The following is a 27,677-nucleotide window of genomic DNA, read 5'->3' on the forward strand; positions in this document are numbered from 1 at the left end:
GCTCCTGCGCCCGGCCCGCGGGCCCCGGCCGCCGCCCGCAGCCCCCCGGCCCCCTGCAGGCCCCCGCCCCGCGCCCTGCGCTGCCGGTGTCGCTGCTCAACGAGAGGCACAAGTACGACGACGTGGAATACGAGGAGGAGGCGCCGGTGGTGGACGAGGGCCTGGTCCGCAAGTGCACGGAGTGGCTGCGCGGCGTGGAGAAGGCGGCCGCCGCGCGCGACTACGCGGGGCCCCTGGACACGCTGCCGCACCTGAGCACGCTGTGAGCCGGCTTCCCGCTGGGCCCCCACACCCACGCCCGCGGCCCCAGCCGGCGCCCGCAAGCCCGGGGGGCCCCCCGGCACCCGCCGCCACCTTCCTGGCGCTCGCGAGCAGGACCAGCGCCCCCGCTGCCCCCCTCTGGCTTAGTGGACTCGCCGCTCCACCTGGCGGCCTCGTCGGCCTTGCACCGCACACCTCCTGGGCTCCTGGGAGCCTGAAGGGCCGGCGTGAGACAGGCTCGCCAGACACCCCAACCCCGGCCCGCCTCCTGTCCAGGCTCTCCCCACCCTCAGCCCGGACAGCCCCCCTTTCCCTCTCCCACACCCGTGGACTCTACCCCACGAGCTTGCCTCCTGCAGCATTCTGGCCTCCTCCTCGCTTCCCCACATGCACTTGGGGCTCAGCTGGTCGGGGAGTAAGCCACGGTGAAAATGCCTCTGGTCCCCCACCCCTAAGGTTCTTGTATGTCCCAGAGACCCTCTGGCTGGGCCAGTGATCTGTGACTTTCTCGGGTGCCCGGGTCCAAGGAGAGGTGTCGGCCGGCAGGAGCGCATCCACGAGGGTGGCTGTCTGTCGCAGAACTGGGCGTGGTGCTGCATTTATGATTTTGTTTCTCCAAAATAGAAAACATGTCGGGGGATGGGAAAGCTTGGAAACTCAAGTTAACCTAACTTTCCAACTCGGAAGGGGAAGGGTAGGAACCGCAGCAGTGACTCCACCGGGTGAGTGAGGCTGGATTGGGAGGGGCTCTGTCCACACGGAGGCCGCCTCCAGGCCCCGGTCCTGCCCGCGGCGCAAGCCTTGCCCACCCGTTCACACGCACGCTCCCACACCCATACCCACAGCGCTCACTCGTGAACACTTACACTCTCGCTCACACGCTCACTGCTCCACACACATATGCACACTGTCACACTCACACAGCCTCACACTCAGTGCTCACACACACGCACACACACCTATCTCCCTCACACAGCACACAGCTGCGGGGATGGTTTTGAAAGGCTGGGTGGAGATGTGAGCAGGAGTGAGGGTCAGCTTCTGCTAAAACTCACTGTTTTTATTTGAAGTGCTGCTCACAGAGTAACTTCTGTGCTACAGAAAGAAAGGCTGACCACAGGGAGGGGGGAAATGGGAAGAGCTGTACGCAGATGTAGAACAGAATGTTCCGGGCCAGAGGAGCAATTTACTGAAGGAAGAAAGTGGGAGTCGCTGGCTGGGGTGTGGGCTAGATGTGTATGTTTCCAGTATTTTTAATCACTGTGTAAAAATCAGTAACATGGATGTACAGTTGTGTATAGTGATTTAAAAAAAATTCTACTTATTATTTGAATAAAGGGTAAAACTCCTCAGCCTTTTAGGAGCCAGCCATAGCCTTCCCCGCTAACTCCAGGCTGATTTCTTGATATTTCCTCCACACATCTGATTATATTTAACTCTACGGTTGAGAAGGAAAACAAATGTCATCATCAGATAAGGCTGGGCATAGCAGAGTAATCTATTACCTCAACTCTGACTTATTTTGTAAAAGTCAATAAGTAGCTGAATGTTTATCATGTTGGACTTTAATGTGGTAAGTCTTAATTACATCTTACATCGAAGCCTTACATTTTTAAAAACCAATTTTATATTTTTCTTGTGATCTTTGCGCTAGTTTCTCCCTCTCTCTCTCTCTCTCTCTCTCTCGCTCTCTCTCGGCACAGATCTAGTCAAACGTGAAGCATTTAATTCAGCGGGAGCTAGGTCAGCCAGCAGATGAGTTGCCAAAACAAAACCCCTTCCACTGAACAGCCTGTGTTGTCTGAATGCAAAGAGCTCGGTTGTCCTTTATTTCAAACGAATGTACTAATACCAGGGTGCGCAGGTGGCAATCTGGCCGGGGTGGCGTGGAGACGTGTCCCATGGATGCTGTGGCAGAGGCGGAGTGCTGGCCCTGGACGGTGCCCGGTGGGCTCGGAGTGAGCTCAGGGTGCAGGGCGCTAACTTGCTCTGTGTGCGCTCAGTGCAGAGACCAGTCACTGAGAGACAGAGCTTTCTGCTCCTTACAGTAACGCTTTAAAGACTCCTAAAGTAATCGACTTCCGCAAGCATCTTTCCGTGTCTGCCTGTGTGTGTGTGTCCCGGGTCCTGACGCTGTCACAGCGCGTGGCTCTTTGTGTCCCTTTCACTTCTTTGTCTCTCTCTTCTCCCCCCCTCCTTCTCTGGGTCCCCGTCCCCATCTCTCAACTGGCTGCAGTGGGACACTGAGCTCTTTCTTCCCCGTGGCTTTTGTCGAACAGTTTTTTGTGCCTTGTTCTTCGCTGTAAAGGCAGATGAGTGGAACGTTTATGGTTCTCTGTTGATGACCCTCAATAAAAACAAAAGGTTCTACACACGACATGATGTCTCTTCATGTTGTTACTGACATTTTGAGAACGTTTTCTGAGTCCCTGTGCTGCACTTTCTTAATGTTCAAATAAAAGAGAAATTCAATGCCTCATGTTTTCTTTTTGAGGAAGATTTTAAAAACTGGTTGGGAAGAGATTCCTGAGGTGTTTGGAGTTGGAGTGAGGCGGTCCTTCTGTGTTGTTGCCCCACCCGAGGGCCTGGGATCTGGGGATCGGTGGGGGTTCATTGGCTCTGATTACTACCAGCAATGACCAGGATTTTAAGAATTCTAATGATGGTCCAATATTATTGTAATAAAGCTGTTGGGGGCATCTGGGTGACTCAGTCGGTGAAGTGTCTGCCTTCGCCTCAGGTCGTGATCTCGGGGTCCTGGGATCGAGCCCCATGTTGGGCTCCTTGCTCAGCAGGGAGTCTGCTTCTCCCTCTGCCTTGTGCTCTCTCTCTCAAATAAATAAATAAATAACCTAAAAAAAAAAAGCTGTTTGGCAGTGATACTTAACCTTGCTTCGGATCGCAAACCCCATGCAAGCTCTTTTCCAAACTCGCTCCTCAGATGTACCACATGACAACAAAACTCTGCATCCGTGTCAGGAAGCTTGCCCCATGCATGCTCCCTGGGCCACTTCTTGCTTGCTGAAAGTAACTTCAAACTGGTAGGTCACACCAGTTAGAAGCTGAAGGGTCAGTTTGAATAGTGGTGAGGACTACTTGATTTCTAGAAAGGGTGGTATCCCCTAGTAAGTGTGGTTTGTCTTTAGAATATTTGGGTTCACAGAGAAAAAAATAATGCAAGGTGTCCATGGAAGTAAGACGGTTGGGAACATGCTCTCTCTGTGGAAGTGCTGGTATTACATCAGATTTTCCCATGGCCGCGCTGTCCTGCAGCAGGGGGCAGGGGGCAGGGGCCCCCACCGCAGAGACTGAGCCTTCGGGGTGGGGGTGCGAGATCATTGAACACCACGGTGCAAGTGAAGTGCATGTGACATTCTAGAGACTGGGCGTATATGACCTAATTCCATATGTTTAGGGAATACCCTAGCACTTCAAGACAGATTTTTATGTTGATCTCCTTTATTTCTGGAAAAGGGAGATGGCAAAAGTCAGAACCTTTAGGTTTGTGGTTTCCCTGGGAAGTGCCCAGTTCTGCCGGGTGGATGATCTACGGGATCTGCTCATATTAAACTTACTCTGAACCTGCACTTTCGCGCCTGTGTTTTTTAGCGTGGAAATTTCAGCCAAAGCAAGTCCTGAACTGTGTCTATGCAGAATGAGCAGTAAGAACACCTGTGTGTTGCCCGAAACACACACAGACGCCGTTGTCACCTGCGGGGTGCTTGGAGTGGCCCAGTTCAGACCAGCATCACCTTGTCCAGTTGGAGGCGGCTGCTCCCATGGCCTGGGATGGGAGCCTCAGGCCCAGGTTAGAGACTGAGCACGTCTCCGGTATGGTCCAGGAGAACATCCCTTCCCATGGTTAAAGGTCAAAGACAGAATTTCCATACTGATGCTGTTCTGTGTCAGCCGCGTCTCATTAAATGTCTTCGTGCCTTCTTCCCTAAAATGGGGATAAGAAGATGTAGAAGAGGGACACCTGGGTGGCTCAGTCGGTTAAGCGGCTGCCTTCGGTCCAGGTCATGATCCCAGGGTCCTGGGATCGAGTCCCATATCGGGCTCCTTGCTCAGCAGGGAACCTGCTTCTCCCTCTCTCTCCCTCTGCTTGTGCTCTGTCAAATAAATAAAATCTTTAAAAAAAGAAAACATAGAAGACGTGTCTCATTAAATGTCTTCGTGTCCTCTTACCTAAAATGGGGGTAAGGATTATGATGAGATGTGTGTAAAGCACTGGGGACAACCTCTGCATGTCACCAGCTCAAGGTCAGCTGGAATTATTACTACCTCAAAAAAACCTCACTACTCATTATAAGACATTATTCTCTGGCACTTATATGTGCAAAATCAATACCCAACTTGGTTACAATATTCTGAGGTTTTTCTGTCTAATGCATACCTGTGGTGGGGGGTCTACACTTTTATTTTCCTGAGGAGATTAAAAATAAAAGTGTCTATTGTGCTTTACCTTCTTATTTCAAAATTATTTATTATTTATGTTCTGAATACAAAATTTACCTCTGAACTGGTAGCAAAGACAAAATTAAAAATAGTAAGTTATACAATTTCAATATCCAATAACGAGAACACTGACCCATTACGGAGACAAACTTTTTCTTGGAGAAAACGATTTTTGTGTTATGTATATATTTGTATACAACACAATGGACAGTATCCTTAAATGCAGTTTCTGGAAGATGCATAGATGTTCTTCATATCAATACTTGTTCTTGATAAAAGCCAGTGGGAGAATATCCAGTTGCATCCTCTCCCACATTGGCCCATCCCGTCTTGTGGCCGTGGGTTATATGGGAACCTGCAAAAAAATGGTAGAGAATCTTTAGGAAGTAGTTTTAGATCATTAAGTACTGGCTGAAAACTCTAGAAAATTATATATGAATTCCTGAACTTTCAGGTCTCAAAGACTAAGTTCTTGAGGGAGGCCAAATAACTTTTGTTTATGTGGATTCTATCCTCCAACACTTCCGCATTAGAAATAAAAACCAAGACCCTAAAAGGGTCTGGGGACCCTCAAAATCTTAGGGCCACCCTGTGAGAACCACTACATCTGACATACTAGGAAAACATTTCAAGATACAGATGATCTGGATCCCAAACCTAGAGACCCTAATTCAGGAGATCTGAGGGGGGCCCTGCAGGAGCTGGGGTGTACCTGGGTTTGGGAACCACTTCTCTAAAGGCAGAAGTACTGGGAAGTCCTCAGGGATCTTGCCAATTATGTTCGTCATAAAAGACCCCAAATGTCAATATCAAAATCTCCTTTTCTAGGGGCCAAACCCCTCTCCCAGCCGCATGTTAGTCATGGCATGGAGAGCGAAACATGGTGACCCAAATTGAGAAAGTTATCACAGGTTGGTGTTGGCTCTTGGCTCAGAGTGCCCATGGGAGCCATGGCGCTGGCAACACTGGACATCCCACTTCTGGAGGCCTTGCCTCTGACCTTCCTATTCCAGAGTCCCTGCCGTCCCCTGAACCGCATTCCACAGCTCTACCCCACAATGTTAACCAGAGGGGGAGCGGTGTCCTGGGAGGACCGCGGAAAACCCGACTGACGTATTGAAAACCATCTCCAAGTGGTGCACCTTGCTCACAATTTCCTGATTTTCCATGCCAACTCTAATAGATAATGATAGAATATCTTACTTTGAGCAGGACAGTATTCCAGTGGGCCCAGAATAATTCATTCACCTATTCAGCAAATCTCTATCCTGAGGGGTACCTGAGATGCAAAACTACTTAGACGCTGTTCTCTAACTGAATGAACCCACCTGTTAAACAGGGTAATTTAGGAGATGTCTGCCAGGAGCAATGACGGTGGTTGGACCACACTTACCACTGAGCTGTTCTTCAGGACACCAATGGGTCTGTGCCCGTAGCTCAGGCCGCCATAGACAGCCCGGGGGCTTCGACAGCAGACCTGTATGTTCTCACGGTTCTGGAGGCTCGAAGTCCAAAATCAATGTACTAGCAAATTCGGCATCTGGTGAGAGCTCCCTTCCGGGCTTGCAGACGGCTGCCTCCTCACTGTGCTCACATGGCCTGTCCTCCACGGACAGTGGACAGCTGACAGCGGAGAGAGCCCTCCGGGGTCTCCTCGCCTTCGTATAAGGACACCAGTCCTACTGGATCAGGGCCCGCCCCCATCACCTCCCCAAGGGCGTCAGCTGCAAATATAGTCACGCTGGGGCTTAGGGCTTCAACATGTGAATTTTGGGGTGACATCATTCAGTCCATAACATAGTCCATGATTTTGGGTGCTTTTTAAGGTCATTTATGTATGACAGTAAGATAGGATCATCAATTCCCTCCTACCATTAAGGTTCGCTTGTGTGCGTGCACGCACACACCTTTGGGAAGCATAAAGAGGTGAGAAAAGAAATTTTTACTGAAATCTGGGGGAAAAAAAAGTCCCTTTTCTCTATTTCTATGCACAAGGACATGGAGGTGAAGAGATTTGCCCTGCTGGTCAGAAGGTCTCCAGCTGGATTGTAACCTAACATTTTAAAGATTTATTTTGCCCTCCATCTCTCTTTTTTTCCTTCTCTGTGTTTGTTTCAGTGTTAACTTGTCCTGGAGCTCCTGATGGGGTCTTCGGCGGTGCGTGCCTGGTGGTGGGAGGGGATGTGCAGGGGGAGGCTTGGGTGTGGCTGGGGTTTGGCCCCGCGCGCGCGCTGTGCACGCTTTGGGGTCGCGCGCGCTGTGGGGCCTGTGGGGCCTGTGGGGCCTGTGGGGCCGCGCGCGCTGTGGGGGCCGTGCACGGGGCTTCGCGGCCTGGCCCCGCTGTGCTCTCCCGCCATGCGCACTTACACGAGCGCCCTTTTCTGCCTTCTTCAACCTGTTTCTCTTCTTTTCCCAGCTCTCCTCTCTGCCCTTCTGAGCACCTCCTGGCTGCTTTTCTGGTTCCTGGAAGTCGTCTTCCGGGGCTGCTGCTGTTGCCGGGACAGTTACTGCCGTTGTTTCTGGCTGATGCCCAGTTATGTTCCTGTCTCTGTCGGGGTGGAGACCAGCAATGAAGACGCGATGAGAGAGGGCAGTGGGCCTCTTGCAGGGCCCGTGGGGAGCCCTAGCGCCCTTGCCTTTCCTTGCCGTGTCTGCATCTTTGCACACGCAGGCATACTTGCACAGACACACGTGCATGGACTCACACGCACACGGACATGTGCCCAAACACGCGTGCGCACGCGCGCGCGCGCGCGCACACACACACACACACGCGCGCCCCTACAGAAGCCATTACGGGAGCCATTGCACTTGAAGTGATGGAACTTGATTCTAAGTCACATCCAACAGGGTCTCTAAAAATGCTGAGCACCTACGAGTGGTCACCTTGAAAAATTCTGCATGGTCTCCCTTCGATGGTACTGAATACTGAATTTTTTTTTTAAAGATTTTATTTATTATTTGACAGAGAGAGACACAGCGAGAGAGGGAACACAAGCAGGGGGAGCGGGAGAGGGAGAAGCAGCTTCCCACTGAGCAGGGAGCCCGATGTGGGACTCGATCCCAGGACCCTGGGACCATGACCTGAGCGGAAGGCAGACGCTCAACGACTGCGCCACCCAGGCACCCTTCTCTTTTTTTTTTAAAGATTTTTATTTATTTGAGAGAGAGAGCACAAGCGCGGAGAGGGAGAAGCAGGCTCCCGGCTGAGCAGGGAGTCTGATGCGGGGCTCAGTGCGAGGACCCCAGGATCATGACCTGAGCCGAAGGCAGACGCCCAACGACTGAGCCACCCAGGCACCCCTGAATACTGAATGTTGAAAAGGAAACTGTCCATTTCCCACACCTTCGCCCCAGTTCTGTTGGTGAAGCACTGTTTCATTTCTTAGCGTTTATGTCATAGTTGACAAGTGTCAGGATTCAAAACACTGGAGCCATGAAAGAATTATAATTCACATGTGATGAGGGATGCGGGGTAAGAGTTTGTGGAATGAATGAGGGAAGACTGATACTCATGAATTCATTTGTCTGTGCGATATTATGAAATTCAAGAAGACTCTCATTACACCTACGAGCATCAGTGACTAGAACAGGAATGAGGACACATCAACAGCTCAACTCTGTGGGTAGGTGATAGACAGACAGACGATAGAGACAGAGTACTGAATGTCTGTGTCTCCCCAAAATTCCCGTGTTGAAACCTAACCCCCGATGCGATGGTATTAGCCCCTGTAGGGAAGTGATTAGGTCATGGGATGGAGTCTTCATAAAAGGGGTTTGTGCGGGGCGCCTGGGTGGCTCAGTCGGTTAAGTGACCGCCTTCGGCTCAGGTCATGATCCCGGAGTCCCGGGATCGAGTCCCGCATCAGGCTCCCCGCTCGACGGGGGGTCTGCTTCTCCCTCTGACTCTCCTCCCTCTCCTGCTCTCTGTCTCTCATTCTCTCTCTCTCAAATAAATAAATAAAATCTTTAAAAAAAATAAATAAAAAAAGGGGGGTTGTGCCCCATGAGGAGTACGTGTCTGTGTGGAAGCCCCCAGCCTGCAGTGTTCCGTTAGAGCAGCTGAAACTAAGACAGAAATATCAATATGTATACAGGTGGATAGACAGATGCTATAGACAGACAGACAGGCAAACGGGGCTGAGCCCCTGCCCCATCACCTCTCAGGATGCGCAGCTCCTTGTCTGTTGGCTCTCAGCTCCGTCCCCTCCGTGCATCGTCGGCATCTCCCGGACCCCTGCCAGCCGCCTTCCAGGTGCAGTCTGCACTGGGAAGAGTGCAGACCACCGGAGGTGCGAGGGACGGAGGACACTGTGCTCCCTTTTGCTTCTCCAGACCTTCCAACACTTAGAAGCCAGTGCGCTCTGTCAGATTCCCCTGCCTGAAGTTCTACAGCGTTTCTACCTGGTGGTGATGGACCAGGGTTCACAGAGCCAGTGTATGCTGTGACTCCTGGAGGTGGTTTCCTCCACATGTCCCCACCCGGTACCTTCAACACCCGGAGGGCTGCGATGCTGTGCTAACCACATGGGCACGTTGGTCCTCATAGCAGCCCTCCTTCTACTTACAGGTGTAGAAAGAGTTCAGAGGGTAAAGAGCTCACACCGACACCTCACAACGATCCAGCTGTTGGGCTGAGCGTCAAACCCAGGTCTATCCGAGCTCCGGTTCCTGACCTTCATGCAAAGGAGACAGCTTAGTGCTGTGGGGGCCACAGGGGGGCCGGCAGCTGAGCACTGTGGCAGACACGATGAGCAGACAGCAAGGACTGTGCACAGTGTGACTTCGGGGAACCTCCTTCGAGGTGGGTTTTAGGAAACTTGATATTTCTGTGGAACGCTGATTTAAAACTCTTCATGAATAAAGATCACAACAAAAGTCAACAAACCAGGTACCAACAATAGAGAAAATGAACATAGACTTAAGTTGGTTCTTTTTAAAGATTAGTTAAATTGAGCAACCCGTAGCAAGACTCAAGAGAAGAAGAAATTTTAAAAAATATCACAGATTGCTTAGATCAGGAGCAACAGAATGGCTGTAACTACAGATCCCACAGATTTTGAAATGGTCATCAGACAAGACCCTGGACTGAAAGCGAGGGCCCAGCCTCCAGCCTCCAGCCTCCTGCCGACAGCGTTGCTCAGAGCAGGTGCTGAGCAATGCTTTCTCTGCATTATTTCAGAAAATATCCTTTTTCTGAGATCCCTGTCTAGTTTGCCAAACAGTAAAAACAGCTGATATTCATCACTGAGGAGTGCATGTTTTTGACTTTGTGATGTGTTTCATCAGATTGGACACGAAGAGGATTTTGCCTGTATTTCTTTAAGCAAAAGAACAGATACAATTCCGCAACACACACAGTCACTAATATGTGGGGAAAGAGATTTCCTTTTTGCAAGGAGAGCCTGATCTGCACAGTCACATCAGTCAGTGAGGGGAGTCTGTCCTGCATCGGTGGGCATTCTCCACCTCCCCGTCCACAGCGTCCCATGGTGTCCCCAGTGTCCCACAGTGTCCACAGTCCCATGGTGTCCAGGGTGTCCCACGATGTGTCCCACAGTGTCCACTGTGTCCCATAGAGGCCACAGTGTCCAATAGTGTCCCACAATGTCCCATGATGTTCCATAGCGTCTACGGTGTCTCACGGTGCCCAGTGCTGTCCACAGGATCCCATACTGTCCCCTGTGGCCCATCGTGTCCTCCGTGGCCCACAGGTTTGCTCTTCTCCTTGCCAGGCTGTGGCCTGTGTCTGAGCAGCTCCGGTATCCAGGGCCACGGACCAGCCCTGTTTTGCCTTTCAGTGCACAGTAAGGGGACTAGTCTTCATTTCCGGTCTTACATTCACCACTGGTTTGGACGACACTCCTTGGCCAGTCTCGTAAACAAAGGGGGGAGATTCTATGTGATGTGTCCCCAGCCACTCAGGTACCAGTGACAACAGGACTCAGAGCCAATGCCTGGTGGTTACCGCCCGCGGTACCGGGCTTGCAGGGGGAGACGTGGCCTCCCCACTTCCCTGCTCTTTGTGCCCGTTGGTGCGCAGGGCAACACCTCTGCAAATCTACGTGGGACAGCCTCGGGACTTGCGTGGACTTTGCCACTTTAAGAGCAGAGGGCCAGCGCCCTTCAGCTTCAGATGATTGTACAGGAATCACAGAAAGTCATGTGTGTTTTACTAGTTTATCGCACAGCGGAGGGGTGGAAATGGGGTCACGTGGTTGCTATGACCAAAGCACAGAAAACTCATCCCAGGGCGTCGCTGAGAAGACACTGGGACGAAACCCACCACCTGGCAGATGCTGACGGAGAGAGGGGCGCGGGATCCAGGCTTGCAGTGGTGCCTGCCGCTGGCTGGGGCCCAGGCCCAGCAGGTTCTCGGGGGGGCCTCTCCGGTCAGGGGCCGCGGCGGGGGTGCTGCTCGGGTGGCCACAGTGACTGGGCACTGACATGATCACAGGCTCTGCTTTCCATCCCTGCCTGAGTGTCTCCAAGCCCCCCGCACCTTTTCTGGGGACACTTGTCTGTGCTAAGAGCCTAGCGACTGTTAGAAGAACCCACTCTCCCACAAACAGTGGAATATTTGCCAGAATTTTAGGAAGATGTGGTCACAATGTTATGAACGTGGCCCAGAATGAAGGGACCCCCGCCTAAAGAATGGGGAAAGGTGAGCGATGTCCAGGTGAGGCTGAACTGACCACATGGGTAATGTTTCCCCCGGTGTAGTATTTTCATCCCACTTTCCTGTGTTCTGGAATTGCCAGCACAGCTCGTTCGGGAGCTCAGTGAGGAGCGGGGGCACAGACGGGGAGGAGATCTGCTGGCCAAGAAAGAGCCCTGTGCTTTCTGGACAGGAATGCAGCTGTTCCCAACTGGACTGGGACCAGGGACGAGGCTGGACATGGCCTGGCTCCCTGATTCCTGTAGCCCCCCGCCCACCACCAAATGCAGTACATACTTGTCAGTGACCCGAAGACTCTCACTTTGCCCTGAAGCACACATATTGATAAGCCTAGGCATGCAAGGCGACGGAGGGGGCCCATTTGCTCCGGAGTAAGTTTTGGGGTTCTTTTTTCTCAAGGGGACAGGGGAAGGCATGGAGCATTTGGAGAGGTGGAGGGTGGGGGCGACAGCAGATGTGGGACTTGTGACTGGAAGGGACAGGGTTGGCTGGGGCATGGGCTGTCACACTGTTCTGTCTGTTGCCCTAGGGAAGGGGAGGGAGAAGCCTGGGGGCAGGGGCAGGGGAGGGCCCATTGGTGTGCACTTTGTGAAGTGCCCCGGGTTGCCCCCTTGGCCCACCCTCCCAGGCCCCTCTCCTGGGCAGGGCACAGGGCAGCTGGGGCTCCAACCCCACCCCGTCCTGTAGGTCCGACCAAGCCTCCAGAGCTTAAAATACTTCTGATACTTCTCTGTGGGAAACGCCTTCAGCGCCTGTTTGTAAGGAATCCAACCCGAATTGATATCATTACATCATTATTCAAACATACACTTGACATATTTTGGACCCTGTTCCCGGGAGACATGTGGACAGAAGCATCCTGCGCGCTGTGCAGGCCTTGCTGGCTCGGATGGGCTTTCTGGAAAGGTCCAGAGTCGCTCCGGCAGTCTGTCTCGGAGTCCTGACCGCCGTGAGATACACCAATTCCTTTAGCTCTGATGGAGCCATTAGCCCCTCCCCATGGAACCACAGAGAATTGAAGTTGTTCCTTCAGCTCCCTCTCGTCGCCAGAACGTGACTAACCGACTCTGGTGTGGTGTGCTGATATCGTTGGCTTGTTCAGCGAGTCAGGAGACCACGAATTCCCATGCTTGGTCTTGGGAACACCCTCCCAGGCACATCCCAGGACCATATGCGGGCGCCTGCCGCCAGGAGGACACATCCAGATGTCTTTCAGGAACCGTAAATGGGCTACATTCCGCAGATCTGCTCTTCGATATCCCTGAACGACAAGTGAGAGGTTTTTAGTGGATTGTGTTGACATTATACAAGTTTGTTTACCAGTCATTCTGGAAGCGCCCAGAAGCTGTCTCACATGATTCTGCAAACCCAGATACTTGACAGATGGAAACAGGAAATTCTGCCATATGGAACATATGCCTGATCAGGCCTCACATAGTAAAATACTTTTCAGTTAAAGCTTTCTTTCTTTTTTTTTTAAGATTTTATCTATTTATTTGAGAGAGAGAGAGCACAGAAGAGGGGGGCAGCAGAGGCAGGGGGAGAAGCAGACTCTCTGCTGAGCAGGGAGCCCGATGTGGGACTCAATCCCAAGACCCTGGGATCATGACCTGAGCTGAAATCAGACGCCCAACTGACTGAGCCACCTAGGTGCCCCCAGTTAAAGTTTTCTTTATCAGATTTTTTTTCATTATAAAATTCCACATGCTCAGTGTGACCAAAGATATCAAATATACAAAGAAAAAGGAGTCCTTGTCCCTGGTGCCCCAAGGTCCTCCTCTCTAAGTAGCCACGGTGAATCTGGAGTGGGTTCCTCCAACCTTCTCCAGTCAACATTAGGGTTACTATTATCCTTGCTTGTTGTGATGCTAGGCTATGAATTTTGCAATTAAAAAAAAAAAGATAAATGAAATTATTTTTTTAAAGGGTATTTAAGAAAATACTCATCTGATGTTAGAAAAAAGCCTCGCGCCCTTGTCCAGCAAAAGAGGTCGATTTTCTCAGTGTGACTCAAAGGGGCCCCGGGCCCCACCCCTGTGGTCACCAAGGATGAGGCAAACAGGCTGGTGGTTATCAGGCTCCAAAATAATTGGAGTGTTAGTATGGGCGAGCAGCTGCTCTGGGGCCCCACCTCTCAGCGAGGGACACCCCCCCCACACACCTGCGCCCCTCAGTAAGACCCAGCATCCCCCGGGCTGCTGGCACCTTCACATGATCTCTCGATGACTGTTGTCATTCCTGGCTGGAGGGAATTGCAGGGCTACCCCTTCATCATAACCACCAATTCTGGATTTTCCAGGGACATTCTGGTGCACGAGGATTCTTTCCCCATGTCACTTACAATGTCACGTGGGGAGAAATAGACATTTCATCACACGGACATGGCTGTGTGTGGCCGGGGTGGGCATCTTCATTCTGCCGGCTGGAAGGATTCAAAGCCCCTTTACGGGTTCTTCCATAGGAGCCTCTTCCAGCCGCGTTAGAATAAATAAGGAGCACCTCAGTGCACAGTAAACCCAAAGTGAAAAAGTGATCACCTTTAATCAGAATTCTCTCTGTTTCTTGGTCAAATAATAATTGCTTAAAATAACAAGAAACCACACCAAAAAACGAACCCAGGGCAAGGTATACTCTTGTGCTCTCCAGCTTAAGGCCACCATCAAAACCAACACATGGGAGACTGGTAAATAAATTAAAAAAAACCCTCACATGCCTTCCAGAACTCCCTCTGGAGTCTCAAGAAGTCTCTTCTATTCATATATCAATTAATTTGACTGCAGGTCATTACTCATTTATTTTTCCATTCTCAAAAAACTTAAGGGGCACCTGAGTGGTTCAGTTGGTTAAGCATCTGCCTTCGGCTCGGGTCATGATCCCGGGGTCCTTGGGTCGAGCCCTGCTCAGCGAGGAGTCTGCTTTTCCCCTCTGCCTGTTCCCCTGTGCCTACACTCTTCTCTCAGATAAATAAATATAATCTTAAAAAAAAAAAACTTAGTGTCTTATAGAAGCTTACAATCAAGTACAAATTTTATAAATCATAATAAATATAAGCACTACAACTCTCATGACATTTTAACAATCTCATGGCTATATAATAGTAAAATTTAAATTATTATTTAAAATTATTTAAAATTTAAATTAAAATCTAAAAAGTGAAAGGTCACCCAGAAGCAAAGGAAAAGAGAAATCTCCCTGTGATCACTGTAATCTTGGTCAAAAAGATTAATTTTCTCTTGTCTCCCCTTTTCTGGGTTTCTTTCAGCAGGCAAAGAAATAAGATTTAAACAGAAGTACTTCATGCCTTATGCACGTGGAATTAAATATCAGCTAGGATTTGAACATGGATGTGGTACGTCTTTAAGTTGATACTTAATTCTCAGAATGAAACAGTGTGGATCCGTTCCTCCCGACCTTCCATTCATGGAAGGACTGAATGAACCATTACTGACCCCCCGTAATTACGATTTGAAGCCCTTTCTCACTCCTATAAACCGTTTATTCATACTGTTACTCATACTTAATGCACACTTTGGAATGTTGGTGTTCTCTGGTGGTGTTAAAGGAAAGGTAATAATCGAGGAGCTCGCTTGGGGTGGGGGGTCCTCTCCTGCACAGGAGTCTGGCCCCACACCTGACGCCTGTCCTCATCCCTCCCTTCAGCTCATTGTCGTCTCCGGCTACTTCCCGCACAAACTCCAGACATGCAACCACCAACAGCTGTTCCTGTCGGCGTCAGTGCCAAAGTCACTGTCACGGCCTGAAAGCTCAGCTACCACCTCCTTCCTGGAACCAACCCTCCACCCACAGCTCCCTTTCCCGCTCTCCCTTGACTTGGGCAACAGTCCACCTGAGTTGCAGCTATTTTTGCCCATAAAAGGGGACTTGCATTCTGTTTTCGAAGCGTGTGGAGAAATCTATAGGCAGGTGGGATGACCCAAGCAGAGATTTCAGGTGAATCAGATGAAACCGTGTTCTGGGGGTCACCCAGTTTTCTACCCACTGGTTCGGACGGTCCGTCTTATCTGTGGATGTTCTAAGTCGGGGAGGGGGGATCATCCATCACCTTGAGACTTTAGCAGTCAGTTCATAATGGAACATTCGCCCTGTCTACTCTTCGATTACCTTTTCTATTCATCTTTACCTAGAGTATTAGGTATCCAGATAAGATCGTCATCTGCTGATTGCCCAACATAACAGCAAGAAAGCTGGTGACTCAAAATCCATTCCTGGGAGTGCCCGTAGCAACCAGAAATGGGCAAACAAGTTGATGTCCTTTCGCTAACAAGAATGCAAGTGAGGGGCCCTGGACGCTGGGAGGTATGGGCAGATTTTTGACATTGCTTCTTTGGTATTAGATCCCGCTAGTCACTAACGCGGGAATTCCTGTGCCGTGGCTGCTGCGAGACCTGACCTGCAGCTGGGTTTGCGACTGGCCGGCTTCTACAAGCTGCAGGACGTGACAGCGCTGTGTGTTTTCAGTTCTCGGAAGTGACTGGTCAAGAATCATCTGGGCAGGAGCTACACGCTAGCACATCCAGGGAGCTCGGTCTACTTATTAAGTCAAAGACAAATGACTTCCTAACCCTGGTTTTCACCACCCATAAAAGCATTTAAGTAGAGAAACAGAGAAAGCAAGATCTATTTTTAGGGTTCTTCGGTTTCTGGAAATAGAAACGAACTCTGCTCCCACTTGAGCAAAAAAGGAAAGTTCTGAGAAGGGCATGGGGTCCAAGGAGGATGGGAGGGGAGGCTGAGCAAGCAGGCTGCGGGAAGGGTGGGTGGGCTGCAGGCACTGAAAGGGGGTCTGTCAGGGTCTCGGGGAGAGGGCGATGGTGGTTTGACCTCACATGTTGGTGGGGGGGGTGGCGGGGGAGATAGGGATATTTGGCCAGAGAAGGGCAGAGTGCTGCTGCCCCCACTGCAGCTCAGGGACGTGGAGCACCCACGCTGTGCTGGGCACCCTACGCGCCTTGTGCCACGCGTCAGCCGCCATCATTCACTTACCAGGTGCCGACCGGGGGCTGGCGCTGGCTTGAGACCTGGGATGCGTGTTCGTAGGGCGTTCATGCAGGCGGAGAAAGAAAAAGCAGGTCGAAAGAGACGATCGGGTGTGGTGGGGGTGGCAGGCTGCACCATTGGGTCAGGCAGCTGGGTCGACACCATGGGGAGGGGGTTCTGAGCGAAGACTTTAAGAAGGGGAGGGGCTGGCCGTCAAGTCTGGGGGGCTAGCGGTCAGGCAGGGAGTCAGGCAAGTGGGGGCACTGAGCCACAAGAAGCTCAGGTGCATTGAGCCACGAGCCCAGAGGAGAGGTGTGGGAATAGGGCCGATCACTCAGGATCTCGCAGGGACCCCCATGAGGACGGTATGAGACAGGCAGGTTTAAGAAGTCGCCCGTCCAAGTCTACACAGCTATCATGTGGCAGAGCTGGAAGCTAACGGTAAAGAATTCTCTGCCTTCCACCCTGCCCAGGAAGGACCAGCGTTCAGCCAGCGTTGCTGCACCACGGGGACTGTCCCCTTAGCTCTGTCCATGGGCCACTGTCCCCCAAACTGAGACTCTGACCCCTCATGAACGCTTCACCAGCTTTCTGAGTGGAATGAGGATGGTTCTTTGTATCACGAGGGCCCACATTTAGCTTCCGGATAATAGTATTGGACATTTTCATCTGCTCTGTCTCACTCACCAACGAAAACACCTGATCAAGGGCAAAAAAAAAAAAGCCTATTTCTTAGGAGATGAGGTATTTGAATATGATACAACACAGATGAAAGGGAACAGGATGGTTCTGGGACGGTTTCCCAAATATTTGGTGCGTAGGACGAAACCATCGACTTCAAGTGATTGTTTCTCTTAAATATCAAAGTCAAATGATGAGCTCTTGTTCTTTTTCAATAACTAGGTTTTTCTTGCTTGTAAAAGACCTAGGAGATATGGTCTCACGATTGGGTATCCACACGATCTACCTAGGGGCTACGGATTCACAATTCTTTTATTAGGCATCACCTCTTCTCTCGTCTCTGTGTGTCTCCCATTAACACGTGTGCATATGCAAGGAGAGTTTTTGCAGATTCACATGAGGATGTTCTCACATTGTTAAATATTTTCCTACCACATGACTGTATTGCTCTGTAGTTTTTCACTATTACCATAATTTTTATTTATTTGTTATTTTATTATTTTTTTTACCATAATTTTTAAAGCAAATTCCCTAAACAAATACTTGGCTGGACCCCCTCTGGGGCATTGTAATAGCACCGAGGTGAGTGGCTGTGCCCGCCAAATTGGTATATTTGTGAATCGTGACGAACACTTCGCTGAGCAGTGATGTTCATGCATCTTTATGTGCATCTCTGTGTTTTCTTGGGATGAACTTCTGGAAAAGGGAGCTGGGAGTAGGAACATATTGAATTGTCTTTGATGACTTTTCCTCCAGAAAGTTTGTACCAATGTTCACACCAAAGAGTGTGTCTGAGAATGTCCCTTCCATTCACCTGCAAATACACAGCATGATCATTTTTAAAATGTTAATTTGATAGGCAAAAAAAAAAAAAAAAAAAGACATCTTGGTGGATCTCTTTGATTAATGGTAAAGTCAAACTTTTTATTTATATTTGTGTGGTAACTATATTTCTTCTTTGACACTATTGTTTGTTTTTAAAAGTAATCTCTTCTGCATGTGAAATGTGAAAATAATTACTAACGTCATAAAGTGTTCAGTGTCTACTAGACTTTCTTTCCAATGGCAGACATTCCGCTTAACCAGACTTGACATTGGCCCCTCTGAACCTCGTCCTTGGGCCCCGTCCGTGGCCAGCCCAGCCCTGTTGTACCAAGAATCCTGCTCAGTCCGTTTGGAGAGGGTCCCCATGCTCCATGCCTGGTCACCGTGGCCTGCCTTCCCCTGGGGTGTCTCCGTGGGTGATTCTCCGTGTGCTGACCCCTACTCTGCTCCTCAGCTGTGAACCCCAGCCTCCTTCGTTCTCTTTGGAGCTGAGCTTGATCTCTCTTGCTCTTGCAACAACAGTCTTGGCCTCTAATGCATGGTCCTGAATACACTCTTCCTTACCGACTTCACAAGCTGCAGAATGATCTTTTCTTGGACACCAGAGACTGTACATATATGAACCCGTTTCATTATCTTGACATCGTTGTGAGGGAGGTGTCACTTTGCAGAGAGGAAGACCGAGGTCCAGAAAGGCTGGTTGACCTTCCTGCTGTCTGCCCAGCGACAGGTGTGACAGCCGAGAGTCACAGCTCCCCAGGCCGGCTCCTGCCCACTGCCACACGGCTGTGCCAGGGGCTTCAGGGACAGAAGGAGGAAACTTGCTGTTGCATCCTCAGTAAAGAAATACCCTTCCAAGTTGCCTTAGTTTTATTCCATCAGGAGAGCACTCCACACTCGCTAGGGCCCCTGAGAGCTGGGCAGACGAGGCCTGTGGCGGAATAAGTCAGGACCTCTGCCTCCCGTGAGTTTAACTGCTGACCCGCTGGGACAGCTGGTCTGAAGGGTTAACTTGTTCAAGGTAACACACTCCTTGCTTGCTGACCTAAGGCCCTTGATCTGTCACCAAACTAATCTCCTTTCTTTGAGATTTGCAGGCCACGGGCCTTGGGGAAATGAAGGTCCAGAACGTCCCCAGGCCACAGAGGCCAGAAGTCTGTTTGAAGCTGCCGGGGCTTTCTGATCAGCGCAGCCATCTGTTAGCAAAATGTTTTTCTTTGTTTTGTTTGGTTGTTTGTTTTGTCTTGTTTTTAAGTAGGCTCCCCACCCAGCGTGAAGCCCAACGCGGGGCTTGAACTCATGACCCTGAGATCAAGACTTGAGCTGACATCAAGAGTCAGACACTTCACCGACTGAGCCACCCAGGTGCCCCTGAAAATGTTTTTCTTTTTTAAGGTCACACACATGACTTTACTGACCTCCCTTTGCACATCTCTGGACCTTACCCTCCTTTACAAAAGAACACAACCACCCCAGGGCACCAAGGAACCAGAAATTCTTGCACAACCTGAGAGCACTGAGATAACTCTGTAGCTGACCTCATCAGTCTGCACGTGGTCAAGAAATGTCACAGCCCGCTGCATTCCCTTATCCGATCAAACCCCTTTACACATCCCTGCACCAGGCAGAAAACCAGGAGTTGGCCTTTGGACAAGAGTCTTCCTTCACCCCAGGTGCCCAGCCTCCTGAATGAAGCTCATATTCCTTTCCAGTCAAAACTGGGCTCTTGACTATTGGCCTTTCGAGAGGGCTGGGCAACAGAACATGGGTTTCTGTAACAAATTCTGTGAGCCAGGCAGACAAGCCATTCGGCCCCACAGCATGCTGGGGCTTTCTCTTCACTTCCAGGCTAGTCATCCTAGGTCATGGGGGACCAGCTGCCCCAGGTTGGTTGGCCTTGGAAGGGAGCCTGGGGGGCCCGACCCTGCAGCCAAGGAGACTGCTTTTGTCTCGGGGAAACTCCCTGCTGATTCCCGACCAACACCAACTGCCAGTTTCACTTTTTGGTTTGAGTGGAAATGAAAGGAGCCTTTGGGGAAGATGATGAGCTCCTGGACCTGGCGTGTCCACGTCTACACACGTTTCCCATTTGTGAGGCTCTGGGGGCTCAGGCATGGCTTTGTGGAGAAACTAAGGCCTTGAGTCATGGTCTTTGTGTTTGGAATTTGGAGCGGATCTGTTTTGGTGTACGTGTGGGGTGGGTTGTGTTAAGTTTGTGTATGATGGGAAGTTCTATTTCTGTCCTCCCAAACAGCCCATTGGGCCATATTTTGAATAAGTGGAAAGAATATAACCAAAAGCTAGGGACTAAGAAAAGGATGCTTTTTTTTTTTTATTGTAACACCACTGGCCTCTGTCTACTGGGAAGCCCCCCCTGCCCCACTTCGGGGGAAGAACATGCTAACGGCTGCATCTAGTTATAATTTTGTTTCCTCAGTGTTCCTTCTGAACTTTCACCCAGGAAGATGGAGAATACTCCTTATGTTCCCAAAGAAGGTCCATTAGGACAGGTTTTTATTTATTGATTGATTGATTGATTTTAGGGCACATCTTAAATAAATAGTGCAAAGAACTGAAAAGCAATCAGAGGAAAAGCCTGCTCTGCAGGAAGGGAGATAGGAGACAGAGAGACTGGAATGTTAGTCCAGACTTTATATTTTTCAAGATTTACTTATTTATTTAAGGGGGAGAGGGGCAGAGGGAGAGAGAGAGAAAAAATCCTCAAGCAGACTCCCCACTGAGTGCGGAGCCTGATTTGGGGCTCAATCCCAGGACCCCGAGATCATGGCCTGAGCCGAAATCAAGAGTCGGATGCTTAACCGACTGAGCCCCCCAGGCGCCCTCTAGTCCAGACTTTAGAGTCACCTGCAGCCTTGCCAGCAGCACCCCTGCCCCCTCTGCCTCCCCCTCCCCCTCCCCCTCCTGTTTCTGCACCACTGTGGGTGCGGCTTGGGTAACGGGCTCCTATGCCATCCTCGGTGCCCCTGGCACCATTGGCTCCTGGTCCTCTTACCCTCACTATTGAGGAGCAGGAAGCACTCAGGCTGTTGGGCCACTTCCTTATGGGGTTCAAACTGAGGCAGCTCCCAAATCAGCATGAAGGGTCCCAGGGCTCCCCTGGACTTAAACCACCAGATTTCTCCACAGGTACCCCAAATAAAATTGACAGTGGGGAACAAACGGATTGACTTTCTAATGGACACAAGTGCAGCATATTGGGTATGAAAGCTAATTCAAGGTTGTTAGTTTAACTGAAATAGAGATCACGCCCCTGAGATCATGACCTGAGCTGAGACCAAGAGTGGGACACTTCACTGACTGAGCCACCCAGGTGCACCTGAAGGGAATGGATTTTAAAAGTACACTGGTCTAAGACTGAAATTCTGCTTTTCTCTCTGTTAGAAAGACAAAGTTTTCTTGGACTGTTGGTTTGCACTTGATAAGAAATTTAAACAAGGTTTTTTATTTTCTTTGCCCAGAAAACCAAAGTTTCTATGTTTTGTCTTTATTGGGTTTTTGATTACTAAAGAGAGCTAAGACATCTCAATATTATAGGAGATAAGTTTTTTTTTTTAAAAGATTTTATTTATTTATTTGACAGAGAGACACAGCGAGAGAGGGAACACAAGCAGGGGGAGTGGGAGAGGGAGAAGCAGGCTTCCCGCTGAGCAGGGAGCCCAACGCGGGGCTCGATCTCAGGACCCTGGGACCATGACCTGAGCCGAAGGCAGACGCTTAACGACTGAGCCACCCAGGCACCCCTTACAGGAGATAAGTTTTACCAACAACCATATAACGCTATGTATTTGCCTTTGGAATCTCTTACTGCCACCTTGGTTAATAAATAATTAAGTTTTAAGTTTTGTAATGATCTGTAATCCCATTTAGGCTTGTGCTTTATAACTTTTTGAGGATTGATTGATTGATTTAAAGAAAGGAGTCAGAGCATCCTCACCTCCTTTCTGAGGTCTCTTTAAACAAAATTCCCAAGATTCAAATGCTAAATGACATCTTTTGCCTAATTGAACTTGTTTATTTGGGATGTTAAATTCCATGGGAAGCATTGTCAAACCAAAGATGATAATCATTGGGTGGTATTGTATGGGTAAATGCTATGACTGTTTCAGAAATTACATGAAATTCCTAAAGTGTTAGCATGTCCTGGTGTAAGGTCATTACTTGAATTATTGAAATGTTGTGTGTCACAGAAACAACCAGATTTCCTTGTCACCTGCATTAGAATGAGCTCGCTCTTTAACCATGGCCATTTCTGAGTCTTTTGTCATTTATAGTCAGTGTTCTAATGGTCTTGCAAAATGTGTTTTGTCTTCAAGGAGATTCATGAAAAGAACTTTTGACAAATACAGGTTTCTGATATCTTTAAGATCATAAAACTATGCTGAGTAAAAATTTCCAGAGTTAATGAAAAATTGCATTCAAACAGAACAAGAATTAGTAACATGGGACCAAGTGAATTGAGGAAGATGATGATAGTTGTTTTGACTTTTGTTTGAAACACTGCTGGTTCTCTAATGTTTGCTCTTCCAGATTTAAGAAAACTTTCTCTTAAGATATCTATGACTTCACAGAAATATGATAAAATATTCTTTTGTGAACAAAATGAAACATTCAACTTTTCTCCCTACCAGAACCCTTCAAAATTCAGAAGCTCTCAATTAATATTCTTTCTTTCACAGCAATTGTGATCATTTCCTAAGTTCTGTAAGATTCTGATTTTGTGACAGAATACTGCTGGATATGACCAGACAGCTTTAAGGAACTAAGTTGACTTTATAAAGCATGAAGCCAAAAGAGCCCCTTGGAAATGTTGGCCTGATACCTTGCTTACAGAGTTCCCAGCAGCCCTACCAGGTGAGTAAAGAATGTCACTTCCTGGCTGGCACAGGAAAACTCAGGATACTTTGGGGACCTCAAGAACAGGAATCTACAGGTATTTCAGGTGTGTCTGATTGCAAGTATTTGGCTTGGCTTCTGGCCTTGAGAGCCTATTAAAAGTTCAATCTAGAGATTCCTTATGAAAAGTTCCAGCAAAGCAAGTTTGAAAGAATCTATATGATCTATCACTATTCTTACTGAGCTTATTTAAATAATTAGGCAAACTTTGTTAGAATTGGACTTGTTTTTCAAATGAATTAGTCTTGATTTGGCCCTCTTCGAAAATGAGGGTGATTTTAGAGAGAAAAATAATGTTTCAATAACACATCTTTGTGGATATTAAATTCCAGTCCTGATTATCTTTGAGTGTTTGTTGTTTGCCTAAGCTAGACAACTTGAAGTAAACTTCAGAGAAATTGTCACAATAGCACACGTATAGATAATCCTCATGCTTTTTATTCTGTGGGGATAGTAACAGGATCCTGTGGCATATGATTATTTGAACTCAACTCTCACCTTGACCAATTCAATGTGGCCGGGATGACAAAATCACTCCTTAAAAGCTAGAGTGAGTGTTCCCCACTCCATGGGTTTAGACTTGTAGAAATAGTAGATGGTCCCACTTCCCTTGTCACTGGATAGAGGATGTACTTGGGGGTGCGCATATCCCCAGACAGGTCTTCTCCCACTTGCCAGAGATTCTTCAGAATTAGGATATTGTTAAGGTTACACATCAGGCAAAGAGGGACTCTTGGTGGTTTTATCCCTTTGCCGTATTTGTCCTAGGAACCACCTCTGTTGATGTAAAACTGCGAGTAGAGGCTTTAAGCCAAGCATACAGTGGCCACCTTTAACCAAATCTGACACTCAGTCACCCACAAATTTGCAAGGTGCCTTTCCAAAACTGAATGGCCCTTGGTGTCTTGACTGCAGGTCACAGAGGAACTTGGGCTCTCATTAAAACAGAGTGCTGTGTATGTTCCAAATTACCTGAAAAATGTAACTGAAGTCATGAAAAAAGTAACTGAAGTCATGAAAAATTTGGGCAAACATATCACAGCTATAGATGCCCTTGCTGTAAGTTTTTTTTAGCAGTTGGGTAAATTCAATACCTTCCAAATGGAAATATACCCTATTAAGCATTACTGTATTTCTTGTTCTCCTTCTCTTTGGTTGTTGTTTGACTTTTTACATTTGTCAAGCCAGAGCTCATGCTATTGGTAATGGCTTGGAGTTGCCCTTACTTTCCCCCTCAGTGCAAATGCCAGAAACAAGATTCTCCCACTCCATAAAAGTCTTCCACTCCAAAATCCCTTTGTCATCCTAATCAGCAGGAAGTAGCTACAGAAGACAGACCTACAGAAGACAGCCCCTAATCCATGGTTACGGAATGAGGAAATCGACAGTGGGGATTTGTAGCAGTCCAGCTGGTCTTACGGCTTAACTTGTTCAAGGTAACACACTCCGTGCTTGCTGACCTAAGGCCCTTGATCTGTCACCAAACTAATTTCCTTTCTTTGAGATTTGCAGGCCACTGACCTTGGGGAAATGAAGGACCAGAAGGTCCCCAGGCCACAGAGGCCAGAAGTCTGTTTGAAGCTGCCGGGGCTTTCTGATCAGCCCAGCAATTTGTTGGCAAAAAGTTTTCCTTTTTTAAGGTTACACACATGACTTAACTGACCTCACTTTGTGCATCTGTAGACCTCACTCTCCTTTGCAGAAAGAAGAGTCAAGTTTTGATTGGAAAGGAATATGAGCTTTATTCAAGAGGCTGGTCACCGGGCGCCTGGGTGGCTCAGTTGGTTAAGCGACTGCCTTCGGCTCAGGTCATGATCCTGGAGTCCCGGGATCGAGTCCCACATCGGGTTCCCTGCTCAGTGGGGGGTCTGCTTCTCCCTCTGCCCTCTTCTTTCTCGTGCTCTCTGTCTCTCATTCTCTCTCTCTCAAATAAATAAATAAAATCTTTAAAAAAAAAAAAAAAGGCTGGTCACCTGGGGAGAAGGAAGACTCTTGTCCAAAGGCCAACTCCTGGTTTTCTGCCTGGTGCAGGGATGTGTAAAGGGGTTTGATTGGATAAGGGAGTGCAGTGGGTTGTGACATTTCTTGACCACGTGCAGACCGATGAGGTCAGCTACAGAGTTATCTCAGTGCTCCCAGGTTGTGCCAGGAGTTCTGGTTCCTTGGTACCCAGGGGTGGTTGTACAGCAGTTGTCTGTTGAATATTGGCCTTTCAGTAGATGGGCAGCTGAACTTGGGTTTTGGTAACCCTCCAGGTGGAGTAGACACATTATAGGCAAAAGGAAGGAACTCCAGTTGCATTTCCTTATCACTGGGACATGGCCCCCAACATGGATTGGGCTCTCTCACAGCTTCCCCATCCCCAGGATGCCCAGGCCACCCCTCGCACCCTCCCAGTCCAGGATTTGGACCTGTGAAAGCACCGAAATTTGGAAATGATGTAACTTGACTGAAAAATAAACACAGAGGATGACTCCTGTTTCCATAGTTAGTTAGCCTAATTAGGTGTTTATCAGTCTATATATTTAGTGTAATTCTATGTATCCCACTGCATGCAGCACCCACATAGGGTACTCCTGAGTGCCTAGTAGTTTCCAAGATAGATCGAGGATCCAAAACCTCAGAGCTTTCTGGGAGGAAGGAATCCAACCTAAAACAGAGCAAGAAAAAATTACGTGGCAAGGACCACCAGCGATCAACCCGACCCCCACCCCCACCCCCACCAGGTGGCTATTGAGTAGAACAACAGCCACCTGGTGAAGGAGACAATGAACAGTGTCTCAACAACAGTGAAGGAGAATGGCTGAGGAGGCACAGGGCACCGAGCATGTGTCAGTCACCAGGGCGGCTGGCTTCTGTTGTGACAACGGCTGGAGACACGGGACCACAGTGAGTCCCAGGCCTGACATGCCCAGACCAGGGACCCGGCCAGCAGGAGCTGTGCCAGAGCATGGGGCTCATGGCGAGGGGAGTCAAGGTTGGGTTGGTGGGGCGAGTAGAGACAAAGACCACTGGGGCAGTGGAGCAGGGATGCTGGGAGGACCAGCCTCACTGTGAGGCCACCTGGGCTCCGGGACTGGCTCAGGCTGGACGCCGGCCTGATTGTTTCTCGAGGGAATTAGTGGAGATTAAAATCGCCTGAAATTGCCTGGCAGGCCTGTAAAGCCACTTTATGTAAAATACCACTGGGGAAAAACAAACATTACATTGTTTGCTGTCTTTTGGATGTTTTCTATTTATTTTGCAAGAATAAAGCTAGCAATGAGAGTGGATTATGATACCTCTCCAATTTTCATGACAAAGCCTCAGGAAGAAAGGAAATTTATTACATTCTTATATACTCTTGCTGATAATGTAGAGGGGTTTTTTTTTGTCATTAAAATGGCTTTTAAATGGCAGCACCATTAAATGGTTTTTTTCCTTCTCAGCTGAGTTAAGAGCTCTTCTGTGTTGGACCCTGGCTGTCCCTGGATAGTTAATAACAAAATGAAGCCAAAACACAGCTCTGTGGTCAGAGTCAGGAACCTGTGACTAAAAACTTACTTCCTGCACCCCAGCTGCACAGACCGATTATTTAAATATACCACAGCACAGCAACTTAAAATCCTTGTGAATTCTGTTTCTTTCCTCCTCGTCATTTAGGAGAGAAACCTTGCAAATATAGGTCCCAAGAGAGCATCACATCTTCCCTGTGATGGAGGGCTGGAAGGAGTTCTGGAGAAATGTGAATTCCTGGCGTGACTAACAGCGGGAGCGGCCTCTTGGCTTTCCTGAACGTGAACCTTCTCCAAGATGCGGGGGACAACACCCCGCACTTTACGGAACCGGACAGAGCCAAGTTGTCTCCGGACAGAGCCAAGTTGTCTCCGGATGGTTTGGGGTATGGATGGGATGAGCCCTTAAGGGTATGTAGCCAGGGGTCCCAAGGCGATGGCTTCCTGATTCCATGCACACGTGAGGTCACTGGAATCCAGAGCCGGGCAGGCAGCGGTCCCTGGAGAGCGCCAGGGTGTGGACAAACGTCCGAGTCAGACATGCAGGGGAGGCATCTGGCTCCTCTACTTTTTGGCCACCAGCCTGGAGGTACAGGGCCAAATGACACCGTGGTGGGGACTGTGTAGACACGGCCATGGGGCCTCCTGCTTTCCCACGCTCCTCTCATCTTGCCAGGAGACCGTGCTGGAGGTGGAGCCCCAGGTCTGGACAGTTGGTCTTGGGCTCCAAGGCCACAGGCCAGGCCTTGTGACCATGAGGGACCCACCCCCACTGCTGGAGGAGCACCTGAGAAGACCCTGCGGGACCCTCCCGCTCTCTAGGGCTTCCCTCGAGGACCACTCCAGCTCCTTCATCATCAAAGGCAGACGCGCTATTCATAAATGTTTTCCTGGCAGGGCTGAAGAAGAGGCAGCAATCAAGTAAAATTGCACATCAGACTTTCTGGGGCCCCTGCCCTCTCTTCCGGGAGACTGCCCACGACGAACCATGTCTGCAGAGGAAAACGTGAGTGTGCGGGCCGCCCTCCCATCTGCCGTGGTCCCAGTGTGGATTGCAGCGAGGAAGGTGGGACAGGTGGCTTCTGCTGGGACCACTGCCCTGCAGCTCTGCTCTCTCACACTCGGCGGAAGTTGTCCTCAGCAGACACCCGTCCTGATTTGGCCCTCTGTCTCCACAACAGGTGACGAGCCTCTTCTAGGCCACGTGGAAAGAGCACATGGCCTTCTCCCCTGGGTTGCTGTGCACCAGGCCACTCTCACCAACAGGTCAGATGGCGGCTACCCGGCAACAGAGGAACTGAGTTCCCACCTTGCTTTCCCTCTTCATTTATTCAGGACTGTCTTCATGACTGGTCTCTCATCAGATC

Source organism: Neomonachus schauinslandi, chromosome 8 (assembly GCF_002201575.2).
Source record: "Neomonachus schauinslandi chromosome 8, ASM220157v2, whole genome shotgun sequence".
Classification (NCBI taxonomy): domain Eukaryota; kingdom Metazoa; phylum Chordata; class Mammalia; order Carnivora; family Phocidae; genus Neomonachus; species Neomonachus schauinslandi.